Source organism: Bactrocera dorsalis, chromosome 2 (genome assembly GCF_023373825.1).
Source record: "Bactrocera dorsalis isolate Fly_Bdor chromosome 2, ASM2337382v1, whole genome shotgun sequence".
Taxonomy (NCBI): Eukaryota; Metazoa; Arthropoda; class Insecta; order Diptera; family Tephritidae; genus Bactrocera; species Bactrocera dorsalis.
The window spans coordinates 80,486,888-80,508,990 of NC_064304.1; the positions used below are offsets into that span (position 1 = coordinate 80,486,888).

Consider the following 22,103-nt stretch of genomic DNA (forward strand, 5'->3'; position numbering starts at 1 on the left):
TACACTTAGTTGATCACGAATTTCATATTCTATTTCTTGTCGTTTAATGCGGAAACTTTTACAGGCAATTTAGTTGTAAGCCTTTGTTCAAAAAACAGTAGACACTGCGTCTAGTCGGCCGGGTATGCGTCTACAAATATTTACGTGTGATTATGACTGACGACTGTACAATTGTACATGGTTGACACGCTGGTAGAGCAGAGGCGCACCAGCCCATCGAGCAACTCAAAGCGCGGTTGTTGCGAATTTCTTTAAGGCCTGTAAGCATAAAGCTGTGTGTAAATATGTATGTGCAAAAACAAATACACATATGCATAGTTTCTGGTAAAATTACTCAAGCATGCCGCCAAGAGCACCACTGGCATATTATGTTTCTCAGTCTGTACTAAAGAGGTCAGACACATAAGCATACGCTATATGTATATGAATGGCTATATGTTAGGGTAATCTACAGTAATGATTCTAAAATGTATAATGTTAAAAAAACTATTTCTGCAAAATCTATATATTTTTGGCTTTAATATAGTTTAATATTGCCAGCTTAGGGAATTCTAAAAAGAATTTCGATTATATATGGGAAGTATGTATATTTATTGCCCGATTTTGTCCGCTTTCACTATTTAACATACAAATAATAAGATCATGTCATTTACCGAACTAGATTGAAATCGTTCGAGTAGACCTTGAGTTATATGACCACACCGAATGGTGGACGGCGGCACGTTCGTTTGCCGATTTTTACCACTGCTCCTATGAAGCCATTCCGTACCATAAAAGGTGTGAAATTTAACACTTCTTACGTTTTTGTTTAGAGGTATTGCTTGGTTAGTAGTTTTCAACATAACCATTATATATGTATGAAGAGTTCTTATCCAGATTGGTTGAAATAACTTTAGAGGTTTGTGAGGTATACGCTTTAAACATAAGAAGCGCCTACTTTTTAAAAAATTGTCAACCGACAAGTATATCTCTCTCTACTGCTATCAACTACTCTCTGTAATATAAGTACATATGTATATATACATACTATATCTATTCCGAATAGTTTTAGCTAGTACAAAGAACGGTTATATGAACAAAACTACTTACTCTGTAGTTATGTTATAAAGCAAAATAGTGATGTATGTATATACATATGTATGTAGACAGTTTTTTATGTGGATTTCGCAACGCATATTATCTTAAGTATTTGGTTTTTAACATCCTGAGCAGTCTATCTTAAGTTTGACATGAACTTTCACTAAGAAGGAATCGTCGGAAGCTCCAAATATGTAAATAGAAGTGAATTGCGTGAGCTGAGTCAATTTAGCAATGTACGTCTGACTATATATACCGGGTTTTCAATTAGGGATGATATGCATAATTTCGAAGTGTCGTTTCGGCCATTTTTAATATGTCATGATCTGTAATGTCATTGTATTCAGTAATGTTTACAATTTCATCATGGAAAGATATACCCAATAAGACAAAGAATCGCTCGAAGCAATGAAAATATTTCTGCCGTTCAGCAAATTTTGCTGAGGATCACAATTTGTCGATTCCAAAACATTCTCAGGGTTTTTGAGAAAGGCTCACCATCATCTGCAGTAAATAAACAAAGCTGTCGATACTGGTGCGAAGAAAATTCACAAATTATTCATGAACAACCATTACATTCACCTAAATTGACAGTCTGGTGAATCGGTCCGTACTTTTTTCTGAAGCTGGTGATACCGTTACTGTCAATGGAGATCAGCATAGATCGATGATAACCAATTGGAAGAAATTGATCTTGACAACATCTGGGACTATGTGCTGCACAGCACGTACAACAACTGAATTATCGAGAGAGAAGTTTGGAGATTCGATTATTTCAAGAAGTTGTGACATTAAATGGCCTCCAAAAGTTGTGATTTTACTTCATTAGATTACTTCTTGTGGGATTATTTGAAGCCATTGATCTTTAGCAATAAACCAAACTCTCAACAAGCTTTAGAACGTGCTATTCATGACATGATATAATGAAAAAATACTCGAAAATTGGGTTCATCGAATCGATTTTATTTCACAACAAATAAAAAACATTTGAATTTTTTCAACAAGTAGTGTGTTTTTTAATAAAAGAAATTATAACACTTTTATTGGAAAACCCTATATATACGAATTAGTCCCTCAGTATGTGAGATATCAATGTGAAATTTTGCACACGTCCTTTTCTAAAAAAAAATCTGCTCAATTGTTGAAATTGAAATTGAACCACTATAACATACTATACGTGCCATAAAAACTGACCGATCAAAATTAAGTTATTGTGGGGAAAGAGTATTATAGCTTCGATACTACCGAAGTTAACGTTTCTTTTTTTATCTTTAGCTTTAAAAACCTGGGTGTACCAACATATCTTGTATCGTGGAGTCTAAACCAAACAATGAATATAACAACAAACATGAAAAATCTTTAGTTATCCACCTTGTCTAGACAATATTAACGAATCAATTTACTCGGTAATTATATAATTTTGTTGACATATTTAATGCTAAACTATATTTACCGTGCCGGTAAAACATTTCATCTTATAGCCTTGACAGATGGTAGCGTTAATCCGCATTAACTGCGCACTTAATCAGATCCAAATTTGTAGGTGACAGATGGCAGCTATGCGAGTTTGAAACTCTCGTAAACAGCTGATTGTCATTTGTATATTTTCAATGAAAATGGATAGAAGATAAACATTGCGGTTGTTAGCCGACAAAATAAAACCTTTTTTATTACAAAAACAAATCAACACGTTATTTTTAAAACTGCATCATAACATAAAACTTTTTGTTTTATTATAGAAAATAGCTGTCAGTGTTGCTTGTTTTTTATTTACAATAGAACAAAATTGGTAATTTTTAACAATGTTGCCAACGAAAGTGCAGCTAACTCTCTGAAATTTTGAGGATTGAATGAGAGTTAGCATCGGAGTTATCTTCATTAACATATTGAGGAAATATTTTTCGGATGATGGTCAGGTTTCCAAGCTTCCATTTTCCGAAAAAGTAATACAACTACATTGACATGATAATATTTTAATATATATGTATATATGTATGTATATAATATATAATTATTTTAATTTACTAGATTATATCATTTACTTATGATTTTAAAACACTCGCCGATACACGTACTATGGTAATCGTGCTTCTGACAAGCTACATACATATGTATGTAATTCTAATATGGTAATACTACTTATCAATCGGCAATTAAACAATTGAACTTTCAAATTAAACAATTGTAAGCTTTCGTCATTTAATTAGCGTGTCTCAGTAGACGCTTCTTCGCTTTTCGTTATCTTTTCCTTCAACGCATCGATACAGCCAACGTGTATGGTCTATTTGTTCTGTTTTGATTCTGCATTTGCTTTTTTATGGTTTCGTTGTGTGATCACCGATTTTGTTTACGTTTGCCATTCGTTCTCGGTTTTCTGCCTCGCTCGCTTGCCAATGTTTTGTTTCTTTACCTTCGGCAAACTAAAAGTTCAGTGAGACTTTTTGTCGTCCAACTGTGGCTCTGCCTTCATACATACAAATTACGAGTAAATGTGTATGTAATCATTCTTTTGGCGCCGTGGACCGCTTATTGGCATTGCTGTTGGTTAAGTTCGTTCTCCCCCTCTTTCAGATTTTAATCCAATTTTACAGCAATGTACTTAATAAAGCATTACACGTTCGTACTCTATTTTCCACCTTTCCGGTCGTCTCACACCAATGCCCTGCCTTCTGCAAGTAACACTTTTCAAACTTTCTATTTTGTTTTTGCTTCCAAGTCGCGGGTCTATTGTTGGCGCAATCCGAGTGGAATAATTCAAAGCAAAAATACCAAACTGGTTGTTGACTCTTACGCTCGTACCTCGGTGTTTCTGTGTTGCGTGCCTACACAGTTACCCAGTTATACCAAAGTTCATGCTCCTGGTACTTATGTACTACTTTTCGGTAGTCACTCTGCGATTGTTAGAATAATAGGCCATTCAGTGTAAAATATGAGACTAGTTGATAATTGTTAAGTAGCGAAAAGCAGCATAACAGTACAAAATGTGCCGCTAGTTCAAATAGCCAAGTACTTATGCGATGTTTATATCAAATTTGGAATAAAATTAAAGTGCGAAGAGTGAAAATAGAATTATATTTAGTGGATATTCATAATAAAAATAATAACTTGTTCTACAAACTTCTATTGAAGTTCTCCTGTAAATACTTATATATGTAGTAAGAAATTAGCAAAGGCTCCTCGCGGGATCTGGAACGACTGGGAGCAGGTAGCTAGCAGCAGTTGTTAGTGCAAGGTTTTACTTGCTACATGCTTCATTTCGTTAAAAGAAACTACGATCAGGCACTAGATTTTGTTAAAACTATTGGTGGTGGTCACCATAAGAAGCTTTAGTTGGAACTTTAAAATTTTTATATTTTTGCTACCTGTTGCTACAGAGTATTATAGTTTTATTCACCTAACGGTTGTAGATATCACCTAAAACGAAGCGAGAAGATATAGGGTTATATATATGTACATATATAAATGATCAGGATGACGAGAAAAGTTGAAATCCGGTTGATTGTCTGCCTGCCCGTCCGGCTTTAACTTGAGTAGAAACTGAGATATGTCGATGAAACTTGGTATGTGGGTTCATTAACACAAAAAAATTTCGAGTTCGTAGACGGTAGTAATCGGACCACTGCCACGCCCCCAAATCGCCATTAACCGAAACTAACTAAGCGCTCAATAAAGTATAAAACTCTATAATATATACATATAAGTGGGTGTGGCCTCGCCCTCTAACAAGTTTAATATACATACTTATCTTCTAAACCGCTGAAGCCACAACAACCAACTTTTATGAATGCAAACCTTATAAGAACTTCTATCATGTGAAATTGGATAAAATCGACGATGGGTCGGATTATTATTTTGAGAAATTTTTTTCATTTTATTGAAAAAATTACAAATTTCAAATCACCATATTTAATCGTCTAATTGAGATAATCAAACTTTTCGCAGAAATTATTAAAGTTTGAAAAGTAAACTTTTTGAATTTGTGATGGTTATTTTTGAGAAACGAAAATTAGTTGGTGAAATTTTAGTTTGAATGAAAAAACGAAAATTCCTATGTTAAATGTATGGGAACCTAAAAAAAAAAAAATAGCGACCCCTTAGAGTGGGAGGATTTTTGGTTTGTCAATCGCTAACATTTGAAGGGGTAAGAGTGGAAAAAAAATTCCAAAAAATTTTTTGAAGCACCCTAGTGTATAAGTTATATATTGCATATGTATATATAAAATTGCTTGGAACCAGAGGATCGAAGGTTGACTTTTTACGCCATAAATATTTCCCTGGCTTTGATTCTTACAAGTTGCAAGACTATAAAATGTTCGGTTGCACGCGAACTGAGCCCTTTCTTACTTGTTTTATTTTTTCCTGTTAAGTCAAGTCGAAACCTTATTTAATGATGCTATGCTTTTACTTTTATACAAAAAAAATACTGGCAAATTAATTTCTTGGAATTGCAATTTTTTTGTCTTCGGATAGACCTAACCTCTTAAGAGCTTCTGAATCGTTGGTAGTTTTTTATGAAAAGTTTGTTCCGAATCAGAATTGAAAAGTTAAAAAAGAGACGGCCCACAGCGATCCATAGATCTAATCGTTTTGAATATCTATGACAATTAAACTGTTTTTTTTATTTCGAGCTCCAAAAACATTTAAAATATTGGAATAATCAAAGTTCACTCTTCTTGTTTTGGGCCTTTCTCAATTTCTTCTTAATTGTAGAAGCTGGCGGTTATTCTAGATGAATTAGTTCACTAAAGGGTTGAAATAGGAAAAAAATAAAAATATTTTGATAAATAAAACAAAGTCATGTTATGAGTTGACAATTAAATAGCATTTAAGAATTCTTCAAAGAAATTAAGGGTATAACCACGAAGACTGTGAACTTGTCAAAATAAGATGTTATTTGCGCAGTTGTTTTCTAGCAGTTATACACATGGTCAGAGGAATAAGTATATTCCCTTAGGCCGCAATGGTGATTTAAATAAATTCTAAAGTGCAATTAAATCTTAAAAATCGTTTCAAACCTCAAAAACATTTTAAATTATGCTAAAAATGTAGTGTTTTCATTGTATTTAGAGCAGAATGCAATAAAAATTAAAAGGAATGCCAAAACTTTAAGGATTCAAATAGACGTAGATAGAAGATATTCCAACAACTCCTAACAGGATCGTTATAGGTATATACATAATAGATAATCTTAATATTTATATTGAGGTTACAAAAGTATTTTTTTTTTACTTTTCTTGAAATTCCAATCCGTATTGTGGGAGTGCCAACGCATGTCTGTGTCATAAGTTAATTGACGAAGTTTCGCTTTGGACACTGAGGAAATTATTTAATTAAATATTCATTTACTCATTGACTTCTGTTGACTTGCATACTTATGTTGAGCGTCGTAGAATGTAGCAAACGCGCTGCGATGGCTTCTTCTGCTCATAGGCGCATGCGTACACGTCACGTACTTCCTCACAATACATACCACCTACCGCCCCAGATTGCGAATTATGCCGATTTGTTGAGACTACAACTTTTACATCATACCTTCCATTTACACAAAAAATTGAAAGAAGCCGCAGGTATTCATCGTAAAAATCCGCCCTAAATACTTATAAATGAAAACAATGAGGTGGTATTTGACATAAATGAAATGAAAAGTATATAGAAGAAATATATTGAAAACGTTTTTTCGGATGACAGTAGATCAAAACAGAACCTTCATCTCCATCACAGACCAACTGGCAATTATATTACGAAAGGCGAAATAGAGAGAGCTATACAATCAATGAAAAATTACAAAGCAACAGGTCCGGATGAGGTTCCTGCTGAAATTTTAAAGTTAATAAATGACAAAAATATGACTCTCTTAGTAAAGCTTTTTAACCAAGTTTATGACAATGGCCAATATCCAAAAGACTGGTTAAAATCAAGATTCATACCGCTACCTAAGAAAAATAATGCGAAACATTGTAGTGAGTACAGACTAATTAGTCTAATGTCACATGCTCTCAAGATATTTCAAAAAGTCATTCACGCCAGAATATATAAGAACAAACAGTGAAGTTTTGAGAAGAGTCAACCGCAATAGAGAGTTGTTAAAGACTATAAAACAAAGAAAAGCAGCCTACCTAGGACATATTATGAGGCACTCTAAGTATGAGCTTCTACAAATAATTATCCAAGGAAAAATTGAAGGAAAGCGGGGTATTGGCCGTAAACAACTTTCGTGGCTTCGAAACATTCGACAATGGACAGAAATCCAGAACGTGGGCAACCTTATAGATATGGCGAGAGATAGAGAGAAATATGTTGCGATAATTCAAAATCTGTGATTTTTTATTTTTATTGTTTTTTTTTATATACAATAGATATATTTAACATGTAAACATTACATTATTATATTATTATTAAGTTTATTAATATTGTACATATTATTAAATGTTATATGATCACCAATATTCGAATACGAATTGGCAAATAAAGAAGAAGTTGAGTGGAATTGACTCTATCGAAAGGCAAACAAAGTGTTTATAGTAGACAAAGGGAGATAGGGTTCAGATAATTAAGAATGCGAGTTATAAAGGGTGATTTTTTAAGAGCTTGATAACTTTTAAAAAAAAAAAAACGCATAAAATTTGCAAAATCTCATCGGTTCTTTATTTGAAACGTTAGATTGGTTCATGACATTTACTTTTTGAAGATAATTTCATTTAAATGTTGACCGCGGCTGCGTCTTAGGTGGTCCATTCGGAAAGTCCAATTTTGGGCAACTTTTTCGAGCATTTCGGCCGGAATAGCCCGAATTTCTTCGGAAATGTTGTCTTCCAAAGCTGGAATAGTTGCTGGCTTATTTCTGTAGACTTTAGACTTGACGTAGCCCCACAAAAAATAGTCTAAAGGCGTTAAATCGCATGATCTTGGCGGCCAACTTACGGGTCCATTTCTTGAGATGAATTGTTGTCCGAAGTTTTCCCTCAAAATGGCCATAGAATCGCGAGCTGTGTGGCATGTAGCGCCATCTTGTTGAAACCACATGTCAACCAAGTTCAGTTCTTCCATTTTTGGCAACAAAAAGTTTGTTAGCATCGAACGATAGCGATCGCCATTCACCGTAACGTTGCGTCCAACAGCATCTTTGAAAAAATACGGTCCAATGATTCCACCAGCGTACAAACCACACCAAACAGTGCATTTTTCGGGATGCATGGGCAGTTCTTGAACGGCTTCTGTTGCTCTTCACCCCAAATGCGGCAATTTTGCTTATTTACGTAGCCATTCAACCAGAAATGAGCCTCATCGCTGAACAAAATTTGTCGATAAAAAGCGGATTTTCACATTTCGAACCGAACACTGATTTTGGTAATAAAATTCAATGATTTGCAAGCGTTGCTCGTTAGTAAGTCTATTCATGATGAAATGTCAAAGCATACTGAGCATCTTTCTCTTTGACACCATGTCTGAAATCCCACGTGATCTGTCAAATACTAATGCATGAAAATCCTAACCTCAAAAAAATCACCCGTTATTTGGAAATGTTTAAAGCGTGATTACCAAATATGTACAATCTTGACTTTTAAAAAAATCTTAAACAGTTGTGAAGTAAAAATAAAAATTAGTCAAAAAAAAGTAAATTTAGTCAGTGTTTTTTTATCAACCAGTTTGGACATTAGATAAGCACTATAAAAAATGTATTCTTGAAGGGACCAACATTTTTCGATTATTATCGATAAAACTTAAAGATAGAACCGATTTATTTCGACTTCTGCTTGATTTCATATCTTTGATATATTTTATAAGACGGTTTCCGATTTCGCCCATTATAATTCGCACAATTTTAAGATATTGTTATGTACCAAATTATGTTAAAATTGTTCGAAAATAGCTGATGTATGAGATTTCACCTAAAATTGTAAAATTTTTATATCAATTTACATGGAAACTTGCCACAGCGTGTTTCGTTATACACCTAAGATCAAACTTGACCCGGATCGGTCTATATAAAATTGCTAGATATGGTTTATACAGATTATTTTTTTGTGAGTATACAGGGTTTGTCCGCAAAGTAATAGGACTGAGTCGATTTAGTTAACTGTTCACAAGAAAGGCGGTGTGAGCCGGGGTGTTGCCGTTGTGCAACTTTTTGTCGGAAACGATTGACCCTTCGTTTGAGTCTCTTGAGGATTTCCACGTTAAACTTGGCGTTGACGGTTTGTCCAGGAGAAACAAATTCATGGTGGACGATGCCTTTGATGTCAAAAAAAACAATGAGCACCTTTTTTACTTTGGATTTGCTCATTCCTCAGCGAACTTTTCTCGGCCTTCCAAAAAGACCTGGTGACACCGAAACACACCACTAGTTGCTAAATCAACATCTGGATAAGCCTGTTTGATCATATCAAACGTCTCTGTTGCAGATTTACCGAGTTTCACATAGAATTTACCTCTGCTCTAACGAACGCTGCATTTTCGGCTTGCACCACTCACAGAAGCACGGCACGCGAAAATATTTGTCCTGACTCTTCAGGCTGGTGATTATAACGTTTTAAATATTCTGATTAACGATTGTTTATGAGAGTGGCAATGATTCTCCCTACCAACTTCCTCAGAGTGACAGGGAATGCGTGTATTAAGCCTCATCTGGTTGATTCCTATTTTTACTCAAGGTATCGCTAGCACGTATAGTCGGAAGAAAATTAATTCGTCCCGTCATCTTCATCATATTATCATACTCTGTGCAACATGTATGTATGTATGTATATAAATGAAAACTTTAATAATTTAGTATTTCCACTGAAAAGAAAGGCCAAGCTTTATAATATCATACGTGATTTGTTGATATTTTTACAGGAAATATAAATTATAAAACAACTTGCATACATACATGCATACATATGTATGTACGTGCCTATAACTGGAAATCGCGACTGCAACAGAAAGTGTTAAGGTCGATCTGTTGTGAGTGCAAAATGGCATAAACTTTGTATTAAAATTATGCCCACATTTAGATTACTACAATTAAAGAGTGAAAGGTAAACAAATTGAAAGATAACCAATGACTTCGTAAATTAGTCACTCTTATGCGTTCGTCAGTTCGACAGCTTCGAAGTAACCTATGTGCATAAATTATGTAAATATAAAGCAGTTTCGGGTGAAATTTTCGCTACTGGATTTTGCGGTAGTGACCAATGCCACTGAACGACAACAGCAACAACTCCAAGTGGTACTAATAAACAGTTAACATGCCACTAAAGCGAAGTGAAGAAACCAAAATAACAACACGAAATAAACATAATGGAATAGCAACAACAACAAAGTAGCGAAAGTGATCACCCAAGCCCAATATGTGTCTTTCAAGTTGTATGCAACTGGAAATAATTAAAAGCTCAGCAATAGAAACGCCGAAAGGAAACATAAAACATGAAAACAGTGAAACATCACGTTCGTGAAGTGTAATGATGTAAAGCGTGCACAATAATGCCACGGAACGCGAACGCACTCACACACACATCCACAAACTATATGTATGCATGTATGTATGTACTCCTAACATATGAAAAACAAACAAACATACGTAAGTTTGTAAATACGAAACAAATTTTACACCAGCTTGGTCCAGTGCGTCCAGTTACCTAACGTAGCCAATTTATGCACATGCTGGTGAACAAACATATGTACACTCACACAGTTACATTAATGTAATGTTTTGTCCACTAATCTCGCATGGGTTTCAATTAACCGCTGTTACCTGACCACCGTGGCTACAGCTAGCAATCGCCAGCCACCAGACACCGGTCAACTGCTGAAGCAAAAGCGCCGCTCACAAAGTGAAATTTCAATTCCATTTTCTTTTCCAACTCTTCCAAGCGAGCATGCTATCGCGAACAGTTATTTTCTAGCATTAGCAGAGTTATGTGGCAAGCAAATCGTTTTTTGATAGTTGGTAAATTGCGGCACAATTTGGAAAACAATGGAACGCACACTTTTACACACACATATACAATGAAATTAAGCGCTAGTTGTTGATTACTCAGCATATAACTAATGCCGCGTAAAGACTTTTTCGGGAACTCTTTTGGTAAGCTTCGAGCCCTGATCCAAGATAGTAGTTATGCGCAACCATCCGGTAAACAGTGGGCACTTAATTGGGCGGGGAAGTAATTAAGATGTTGAGTGGCGGTGTACCAACAAAAACAAAAAGTTACAAGTATTCATTATGACTCTACACAACACTACAAATTCTTGCATTTTAGTGTGAGAACACAAAAACACTGTGGCCTAATTATGTACATATGTATTATGTAAAGTATGTACATGCAAAATAACTGTAAATTGGAGTCTGCGCAATTGTTGACTAATTAAATTAAGTCACTGGCAACAGGTATAGTTGAAGATCGCACGATCATCGGAGGGTAGCATACAGAGTGAAATTCCCCATAACGAACAGCCCTTATAACCGGACGTCTTCCTTAACTGGACAAATTTCATGAGCACAACGTTTTGATTATTATTTTCATAACCAATATATTGCCAATAACCGGACATAAGTACGTTCTAGTGACCGAATACGGACACTATTTTGGCAATATTTCGTCCAAACTACCTTTGATAAATGGAAAAGTTTTCACAAATTATATAAAGAAACATTAATAATACTTGTTAATAATTTATTTCTCTTGGAAAGCCGTCATTTTGTGTAGAATCAAAATTTACACTAGTCCTTCGATCATTATACGTATACATACATACATATATCATCTATTGCAATATTTTTTTGATGAGCCTGATTTCACACGTTTTCCCACAGTATAAAGAATTGCTAGAAAATACTTCTCAACAAGTTTAGTATAAATAGCTTTAGTGGTCTTAAATTTAATAAAAAAATATTAAAAGGCGAGGCTACGCCCACTTTAAAACTTTTAAACCACAGAAGCCCTGTATTAATATAGAGTTTTGCATCTTAATTTTTGGCGTTAAGGCACTTTATAAGTTTTCGATTAACGAAACGGGGCATTCCGATACCGCCCATACTCAATAGCAGCCTCTTAGATTGACGAAGGGTTTTTACGTCTCCACAAATTTCTTAAGGGGACTAATACCAATCGCAGCCAATTCACTAGGTTGACCAAAAGTATATCTATTGACATGTTTTAACCTCAGCCTGGCAAAAACTGGACAGCTTTGTAAATGAGCATTAGGCCAATATATATGTATATGTATTTATATCGGTATTCTGCTTGAGACGATTGTCTCATGTCTCTAATTGTCACAATTTTCATTCAGTGACTCTTCTAGTCAGGAGTCTCATTTTAGTATTCTGGCAGATACAGTATACTACTATACAGTATACTAGTATTATTAAGATTGGATCACTGTATTATATAGCTGACATACAAAAGGAACAGTCGTAAGCAAGTGCCTGCGTGCAAAACATTTTCATTTTACGAGGTATATTCACGAAATTCGACATTGTCTAAGTCCATGGTGCAATCTATGAAAAAATAAAAAAAATCGGATCAATATAGCATATAGATGTCATACCAGTTGATCGATGAAAATTTTTAGGGAGGAATATCTTGTATTTGTGAAGGGTACGAGTATTATGGCTTTGTTTGCAACCGAAGTCAACATTTTTTTCCTGCTTTTAGCTATGTACATATGTACATGTTGTAGCTACATACAAACGGTGCCACCGCTGTAACTACAAATTCTCTGATTGCTAAAGTGTCTTTACATACATAACAAAACTTATTCTTTGTCAATAAGTCATTTTGTCAAAGATATCCAAAATATAAAGCCAACGACCGATACAATAGTATGGTAGAATGCCCATGCGTGTTCCACTTGAGTGCATGTCATCGCAATAAGTATTTATTTCTAAGGTGTTGTCAATTTGTATATTCATTGTCTACATATTTTCCATTACTCATATACATACGTACATACCCCCTACTTTATTTCCATTTCTACTTTCGTCATTCTAAGATTAAACCAAATAATACTACACATCTTCAAGAATTTCCACTACCTGTTCATTGCAATAAAATTGGAGCCGTCATCAGCAATTGGAATGTCCTTATCTCATCCTTGGCGTCATGCGACTAATATCTTTGTGCAATGACATACCATTTTTTACATAAGGACTACAGCACTAAATACATGAACACACACAGGCACTAAGTGTAAACAATCAACCCCCAACCAGTCTTATACTTCACTGACGCGACGATCAGTTCACTCACGATTCTAGGTGCTCTCCTTTCAACATTTAGTCATCAGTGTCAGGCATTATTTTCCATTATTCTTACCTACATTCCAGGCATTTTTGCGAACAATTGTCTACTTGAAGTTATTCTTTATTGTCTTGTCTTCTGTCTTATATATAACATGGCAACAAGGCCTTAGCATCTACCGGTTGTGTGGAGAAGAGAGGTTTGCATCGTTGATCTTCGCCATTTGCCACTCGCCACCCCTCTGTGCCACTCTTATCTACCCATTCAATGTTTTGTGTCGCGACGCGCATGCTTACTTCAAACAGTTATGTGACTACTGATTTTCCCTGTCGCAAATATGGGAATCTCTTGGTCGGTAGACTGTTGCTAAGCGGAGATGTCTCAAAAATGTTCGCAAGAGAAACAATGTTTTGTCTTGGTGTTCATGTCTGTCGGCTTGTTTCACTATTCCACTCTGTGAACTCCAATTGTTAAACCGAGATGTTCTTAAAATTAATCTTTTTCATTGGAGTCAGCTGCAGATTTGTGCAATGTTCATCTGCTTTGCATTGAACAAACGAATTTTGTGGATATAGGACCACAAAATCTTTAGCTAATCTAAAAACGCAGTATTTATGTTTACGGCTATTTTCTAAACACTTAATTATGATATAATTTACCTACATAATATTCTTACACTCATCCATAAATTTGCGCGTCAAGCCTTAAAATATTCATATTCATAAATATGTCTCAATTTTGACAGCGCGCTACGACCATTGTACAAACCTAAAAGATAAAAATCCCAAAATGAATCGCCAATACATACGGAAGGGAATTATTTTAGAATTATATACACGTCCAACAGGGTCGCTTCAATCTACTTCGAAACATAATACACTTTGCGCTAAATTTTTGGCATACACACCAAGTTAAGGACTCTGACATGATTTGATATCCTCTAGATTACTACGGACTTAATATCTACTATGCGCTTATTGTGCAATTATATTTGGTGTAATGTGAAATAAAACATTTTTACAAATACAACAATTTGTTGTAAGTAAAACAGTAAATGAAATAAATCGATAATTATGAGGTGAATACTAAAAAAGCTTTAGCAACAACCAAAGAATAATTAATAGATTGGAACCTATTACTACGTTCTTGGAATTATACTAAAAAATATACAAATAAACTTACGTAAAACAAAAACAAAACCTTCTCTATACCTATGTATTAAGATTGAGCTTTTAGTCACATTTCAAAAAACATCTGTATAATTTATTCGCGAGAACTTACATACTCACACAAATAAGTATATATGTGCAAATGTTTTCTCATGTTACACAATAAAATATTACATCAAAATAAAAGCAGCGAGTTGAAATTGCTATTAGCATGTGAATATGCATATTTACATAAAAATGCACGTTTGAAAAAGCCGCTTGACGATAGTGTGTTAAAATCCAGTTTTTGCACGAACTAATAAAGAATAATTTACAAATATTTTCGAACAGAGAGATTCCCATAGGTTTAAATTTAAATAAAAAATTGAGTTTTTATAAACTTTATTATGGGATAAAATTGCTGCAGAAAAAAAAAACAGGAAAAAACGGTTACTCCGAAGCTACATACATACATATTTGTATGTATAATACTCTTCACAAATACATTAATACATAGTTCTTTTTGATCGCTATTTACTATTATAGTCCGATCTGAGTAATCTCCGTATTTCCGTATCTAGTCAAATAATACAGTAAATCGTTCAGTTTGTATAGCAGTTTCTTGGGGGAAAAGGACTTCAAATCAATATCTCAAAAACTAGTTGGCGTAAATACAACCTAATCTTAATGAGTCAAAGCATATGAACAAACTAATAAACAAAAAACGGACTGTAAGCCGTTAGTCGTTCTATCTAAGCTTATACAAATACACATTACTCTCAGTGAAAAGCGACAGTTTCTCCCCACTCCCACCAATCCTCTTCATTCATTCATTCAGTCCTACAATATTCAACTTCTCGCTGTGCGCAGTTGTTGCCAGTCCAACACGTTTCTTGCTCTCGTGAATTTGTATTTACTGTTGTAGACCAACTACAGGTATGTATGTATAGCTGTTGTAGGCGCTGCTATTGCCTTGTTTTGAAATTGTTAAACCGCGAAACTTGTTTTGCTTGATTGACCGTGATTTCTTATGAGTTATTGCAAAAGAAAATAATCATATGTATGGATGCATATGTGTTGAGTTATTCCGAAGAAAACAAAATTCCCTTATCCACTTATGTAATTTAAGCACAGGTCCAATGGCATCAACCAACTTATTTAGAATAATATCCACTCTGGATTCACAAAATGTTTCCGCAAAACAAAGTAATTTAGACACGGCTCCAAATGCAATATACATAGGTGCAACTGTTTCCCACTTAAGGAATGTTCATGGGTGCAATAAACTATAAGTTGTTGAACGATTGTTGTTCTCTCATGAGTTATTGTTTTATAGCTACATTACAAGTATATCAGCAACTCGGTCAATTCTCATGACAAAGCAGTAATTGCCGAGTAATGGCAGCCAGTCATCGGGTATTTAAGTTTTGTTGTGGCGTTCAAAACACAATTGAATTAAACCGAACAATATGCTACGTATGTAGCAAGATGACCTCTTATACAATGCGACAAAAAATACAACAAAATATGTAGTATGCGCCATTATTTCCGTTCTTTAGCCGTGTACGCAATTTTAATCGATGACGAATAACCACTTTATTTGATCTCTCATTCATTATTACACTTCCCACATGGTTAAATACGAACACTGGCTTTAGACAGTTCACTTGACTAGACGAGTATTTCGAATAGCAGTCAAATGCAAAAGAAATGAGATTTTGACAAAATTCGCGAAACAAAGATATCATTGCTGAGGAAAACAAAATGATAAAATTTTTTCTTGCGCAATTTTCATATTTCAAAATTCTGAAAAATACTATGGAACCATTGGACCCACTTCGTTGTGTGCTTTGCTAATGAAAAACTTCAATAATTTTTGTGTTTATATTAATAATAAACGTCGTTTTATTACATGACTTTATATAATTTAAAATTTCTCTCTGAAGAATAGTTTCAAAATAGTGACATGATTCTCAGATTTACATATATTTTACTATGTTAATATTTTTTTCCATGGTATAAAACCAAATAATAATGTAATTTTCGGAGATAAACATTATTAAATCCATAGCAGTAATAAACCATAATAATTTATCGCATATCTTCGCCCTTAAATATTTTTTAGTTAATTATGGAGCTACCGCACATATACTTAGGCAATATTATGGTACATATATCGATGATACTTCAGCTATTTTATCAATTATAAATTGATCTACTTTAAACTTGTTGATGATATTAATTGGAAGCACTTCTTTAAATCTATTAGACAAGAGAAGGTACAGTGCAAAATATACACAAAAGTATGGTTATACATATGTATGTATGTACATAAACAATGTTGTTTACGCAGAAAGGCTTCCAAGTTGCAACTTCCATAAACACACCTACAAATACGTTTAATGGAAGTTATAGAACTTATCACTTCTTAACAATCAACTGCAGTTGCTCAATATGCCATAGGGTTGCCATCAAATTAAACACTCATTTCACTTTTACCCTTGTGTAGTATTCAAGATAGCAATAACAGGTGCCACTTGGCTTTTTATTTATACGAGCACAACATAACATATGTATATGAAAATTAACAGAAAATACTTAGTGGCAAAGCTGGTATTGTTATTAAATATACATATATTAAATAAAATATATATTTATAGTAGTAACTGCATTCACGAATAAGTTTACTTTTATTTGCACATACATATATGAATGTTTAACTTTTCAAAGACTAATGACATGGAATTTGACGTTACTTTCACTATTATTTTAGCCGATTCGCAAAAATCCAAGGTTTAGAAATATATGGTTGAAAATTAAAACACGTTTGTTATAAATCATTATACATATATCTGCTTCTTCTTTTTTATATGCGTAGACACCGCTTACGCGGTTATAGCCGAGTTACGTGATTAAAACTCGATTATAAAGTTGCCCATAAGTACTTCTTTATCAGTACATTCCGCACACATACATATGTATTTCATAGTCACCCTGGTGGCAATAATTTACACAAAATATTTACTTTTTGATATGAAATAAAGGCAATTATAGGTAACAAAGTAGAGCACTATAAACAATTAAAAAGGCAAAAATATTGTAACTTTGTTACAAGAAACGCAATCATCTACATGTTTACAAAACTATAGGCAAGAACATGTTACCTCAAAATACTAAAAATATGTGAAAAGCAAATATAGTTGTACTGCTTGGTAACGCAATCTCAAATGCTTGAGTAAATAAGGCGGCTACAAGACAACTGTTTACTTGGCTTACTTTAGGAACAACATAACTTCTTTGTATGTACTGTAAGCCTTCAAACGAAAGTTATTTTTTGGTTGTGTCAATCACGTAGGCTGAACCTGGGTTTAAAGAACCTGCTTTTTTATACTCTCGCAACAAAGTTGCTAAGGAGAGTATTATAGTTTTGTTCACATAACGGTTGTTTGTAAGTCCTAAAACTAAATGAGTCAGATATAGGGTTATATGTATATACCAAAGTGATCAGGGTGACGAGTAGAGTTAAAATCCGGATGTCTGTCTGTCCGTCCGTCCGTCTGTCCGTTCGTCCGTGCAAGCTGTAACTTGAGTAAAAATTGAGATATCATGATGAAACTTGGTACACGTATTTCTTGGCTCCATAAGAAGGTTATGTTCGAAGATGGGCAAAATCGGCCCACTGCCACGCCCACAAAATGGCGGAAACCGAAAACTTATAAAGTGTCATAACTAAGCTATAAATAAAGATATTAAAGTGAAATTTGGCACAAAGGATCGCGTTAGGAAGGAGCATATTTGGACGTAATTTTTTTAGAAAAGGGGGCGTGGCCCCGCCCCCTACTACGTTTTTTGTACATATCTCGGAAACTACTATAGCTATGTCAACCAAACTGTATAGAGTCGTTTCCTTCAGGCATTTCCATATACAGTTCAAAAATGGAAGAAATCGGATAATAACCACGCACAAAAGTGCGTTAACCGACTAACAAGAAACGTCAGAAACACTAAATTTTTCGGAAGAAATGGCAGAAGGAAGCTGCACCCAGGCTTTTTTTTTAAATTGAAAATGGGCGTGGCATTGCTCACTTATGGACCAAAAACCATATCTCAGGAACTACTCGACCGATTTCAATGAAATTTGGTATATAATATTTTCTTAACACCCTAACGACATGTACGAAATATGGGTGAAATCGGTTCACAACCACGATTTCTTCCAATATAACGCTATTTTGAATTCCGTCTGATGCCTTCTCTGTATAATATATACATTAGGCACCAATGTTAATAGCGGAATAAAACTTTACACAAATACGGTATTTGAGCAGAGGTATCCCTTGTGGATCGGACTATAAATTTTGAAGGTCCCTGATATCGAACACGAAGAACTCAGTGCCTAACCTAACCTAACCTAATTTTTCACCGAAAATATCGGTAAATCTCTCAGAATTTAATTCTAATTAATTTTACAGCAAAATAAAAAAATATGTAAATGACGGATAATGAAATTTCGATTATCACTTTATCATGCGAGAGTATAAAATGTTCGGTGACACCTGAACTTAGCTCTTCCTTACTTGTTTTTTATTTAGTAATGCACTAAAAATGTGCCTGTCGACAATTGTAAATGTATGTTTCCACTATTACCTATTGTAATATTAAATCAAAACCAATCTACATAAATAATTTTATAAAAATTATATAATTATATAAAAATTAATCAGCACGTTCATTACGAAAGTGTGGGAATAAAAATCGAACTAACTGCAAGTACAGTTATGTAATGAAAATAAATGTAGCAATTTATTAGGGAAAATGATATGGGAATATTTATCAAACCACCCCTAAAAGTTACACAACTGATAATTTGAAACAAAAGTGTAACAAACAATCCATTTAATGTTATTCGTGGCTACCTACTTCAGAGATCGCAATAATTCAGTATGGAATAGTAAGGTCATTTACACATAAGGTCAATTTTAGACCTCTAGCATTTTCTAACCGAATTATGCGGATCTTTATACTAAACAATCAAATTTAATTAAGAAATTAAAAATAGTTTCATTTTCCTTTTGAATGCAAAAATGGTATTTGTTTTGTGTGAAAATTGTGTCGAAATAACCACATATCAAGACAGTAGTGATCGAAATAAAGACCAATTAAAAATATTGTAAATATGTATATTTGAATTGTTGTAATTCAACTACTGTTGACGTAGAACAGCGCTATCCAGTGTTTAAAGTATATGACCAGAATATAAACGTAAGGAACAAATTGGAAGCAGAATGGAGTCCAATGACCGGCAGTAAACAGCGATTAGAATAGAGAACACACACAACAGGCAAGAGCCAGAGTTGGATTTGAAGTCGACGGTTTCGAGTACAACAGTGCATACCGAGTGAGCCGTGGAGTTGACTCAGAATATACTCGTAGGAATAACTTGACAACGTTGCCGCCACAAAAAACAACGACCAAACGGTTCAGCTAGCCAATTATAAAACAAGGCAGGTTAGGAGCGGGTGTTCACATAACGAAAGAAGACGAAATGAAAAAGAAAGCAATAACTGAAAACAGTGAAGATGTAGAAAAGTTGATAAAATAAACGCCAGTTGAAAGTACCCTATGCTAAACAAAACAAATAAAGCAATAAGTAATACAAAACAGCCAAAACGACGTAACGAACATTAAACCAACAACAATAACCAGAAATTCCGATCTTCCAGTCGAGAACACCTTCATTATGAACAACTGGCAGAGCTGATGATGACGAAACCATAGCGTCGACGTTTGACTCAGTCGAGGTTTATTGTGGTTTCACAACTTGAATACTTGTACGGACAGGTATGAAGCCAAATGCATGTACATAAATATATACATATGTATGTACATAAACACACACTTAGATGTGCTCACGGTTTAGTGTCGATGCTCAGCGAGTTGTGATGGAGATGCGGCTCCGATTTCTTAGGAAACAATAAATACACTTTTCGGAGTTATTATAAACATGAAGGTTAGCGAGAAAATAAATAATGCAAAATAAGTCTTATTGCCCCAAGGCGGAGGTATTCAATTGAAATTCTAGAGGCGCACCCTTAAGAGTAAATAAACGCGGAGAATAATAACGACATATTTTGAATTAAATATGGGAGAGCAAATGTGTAAAGGAAAAGAGAAAAAATTAAAAAAGCATTGACAGGTAGTTGAGATAACCAACGCATTCCAATTGAATTTCAACCTTATATTACAAAGCAGACAATTTTGAGTTTGTTGCGGATTTGGAACAATCCACAAATTATGAAACCCTTTCAAGTCAGTGATACAATTATGCAATTAGGATTAGATTTTTCGGCCAGTCTGCGTTAATTTTAACACCGACTCATATACACCTATTAACATACATACATATGGTTATGTATGTACCTATATACAACTGATAAAATGAAATTAGTGAGTTATATATGAAGTGTCAAGTAAACAAAAAAATAATACAAATTATTATACCGATTTTCTAAAATACCAGCATCCAGGCAACTTCAGGACAGACAGTTTATCTTTTACTTTTCACAGGCAATTTTATTACACATATCCAATTAAGGCTCGTTTTTCTCTTTTTATTCTTTAGTTTGCACTAATAAACACAATTTTTCGAAATTCAATGCGTATTTCAATTATAATGCTTTTGTTTTGAAAATTTTATATTAACTTCTGCTATTTCCTTTACGTTGTTTATTTTATTTTTTCTTGCAGATTTTCGTTTCTTTTGGAATTCCAGACTTTAACGCGTTAAACAACGGACAAACTCTTATATGTCTCTGCATCTCTTTCACACTTGCAAAGTGGTCGTCGGCGTCGGCGCAACTTCGACAATTTTGCAGCGCAGCAACGGATTTTTACCTTCAGAAAATCGGCGCCGCGTCGTCGCCATTCAATTAACTTTTATTTCGATTACCACACAAATGTGTATTGCTCACAATTTACTAATGTAAAAGCTATTTGCAATGAAATGCAATTTTATCACGGGCACACTTCACAACAGGTTAAATATGTAATTATATTTACTGCAATTCTTTCGAATTCCGCACAATACAACCGAAACTAAAATTTACAACACAACGACTCGAAGGAAAATTCACAACTGAATTCCAACTAATCCATTGGAATTGCACGAACTCGAGCAACAACAAAACCAAACAACTGTCAAATAAAGAATGACAGTGGAATGGGAAAAAAGAGATCGCGGGCAGAGAACAGAGAACGTACGTTCTCTAATTGAATTTTTGAATCAACTTCAGTGGCCCTCAAACTTTAAATGAATCAAAATAGGAGTGTGACCTTACTAACATGTTTAGGGCTTGTGGAATGCAGCATAGCAAACAGAGAACGTATACGTTCTCGGAATATAGTTAAACGAGAACGTATATTAAGAGCAGAGAACGTATCCAATGCAAAGAACGTATACCATACATAAATTTATAATACATTATCAAACATATGAAATATTTAAAAAGTAACTCTTATTTCTACAATAACTACAAATATGACTTTGAAAATAGCATAATTTAATTATAATATTATCAATTTTCAATCTAAGGTGGAACACGCTCATCCCATTTTGTTAGGCAAACATATTTTTTCGTTCTCCGTTCCGTGGACCTTTTCT

The 22,103-nt window shown here is 34.3% G+C and overlaps 1 protein-coding gene and 1 long non-coding RNA gene across 5 annotated transcripts in view; both read right to left on the minus strand.

The window, feature by feature from the left end:
* LOC125776542 (uncharacterized) overlaps positions 1-20,935 on the minus strand; it is a 148,338-nt gene extending 127,403 nt beyond the window's left edge. Inside the window, exon 1 of the long non-coding RNA XR_007421796.1 lies at positions 17,290-20,935. This is a non-coding gene — a long non-coding RNA (uncharacterized LOC125776542). The remainder of the gene's footprint in view (positions 1-17,289) is intronic.
* Positions 1-21,590, minus strand: part of LOC105226625 (afadin) — a 61,778-nt gene extending 40,188 nt beyond the window's left edge. For 3 of the 4 annotated variants that reach the window (XM_011205597.4, XM_011205596.4, XM_011205595.4), the window contains exon 1: positions 20,945-21,589. The gene's annotated coding sequence lies outside the window, so the exon portion shown is untranslated. Of the gene's footprint in view, positions 1-20,944 lie in introns of all 4 variants that reach the window. The other variant, XM_019990419.3, reaches the window with a different exon arrangement.
* Positions 21,591-22,103: the final 513 nt, after the last annotated feature.